The sequence below is a fragment of the Propithecus coquereli genome, unplaced genomic scaffold, assembly GCF_000956105.1.
Source record: "Propithecus coquereli isolate 6110/MARCELLA unplaced genomic scaffold, Pcoq_1.0 Scaffold17, whole genome shotgun sequence".
Lineage (NCBI taxonomy): Eukaryota > Metazoa > Chordata > Mammalia > Primates > Indriidae > Propithecus > Propithecus coquereli.
The window spans coordinates 621,160-621,884 of record NW_012141635.1 but is presented as its reverse complement, the minus strand read 5'-3'; positions in this window follow the sequence as shown (position 1 = coordinate 621,884).

Sequence of the window (725 nt, the reverse complement as noted above, 5' to 3'; positions counted from 1 at the left end):
TCTAACACTTTCTATAGTATTAAATGCATGGATCATAACAGTAGTGTGACTTTCTGAATAAAAAAGGAATTGAAAGCACATATTCTGAGATGCACTCAGTAATTGAGGAATTTTTGCACTAGAGGCAATGTTGAACTCCAGACAGAAGGTGATGGAATCGGGTCCAGGAAACAGGCAAAGGTAGGGAAGGATCTGACAAAGAATGGCAAAGAATAACAAACTAGAAGACTAGCGGACACACACACACACACACACCCCTTGATTTCAAACACAGACCCAAGAAGAGCAAGGTATTTCAAGTTGTCTGTTTATATTCCCACTCTATTCCCCTAGAATATCCTTTCCTATCTGGATCTTAGGGCCTTTCTTGCCTGATTCCTCTGTAGATTACATATAATCCCTTTCCTATCATGCATATATTTATATTCATTCCTACACCTGGTACAGATAACGTTAGCAGAGTCATCTGGCATTCTAAGAGTGTAGCCCCCATGACCACAGATGCTTCAAAATAAAAAAGGGGAATAGGGCTTCACTAAAGTGCAGGCGCTATTCCAAGAGCAAGGAGGGCAGTGGTGTTGGGAGCTGGAAGGCTGGGTTAGCATTGCCTGTCTCATGGCACCTTAGCTGTTCTTGCTTCAGAGTTGAATTTTCTTCCCATTTCAACATCAAGTAGCTGAAACAGACTTAAGCCAGTTTTTCTGTTCTGGCTGCTGAGCCAAAAG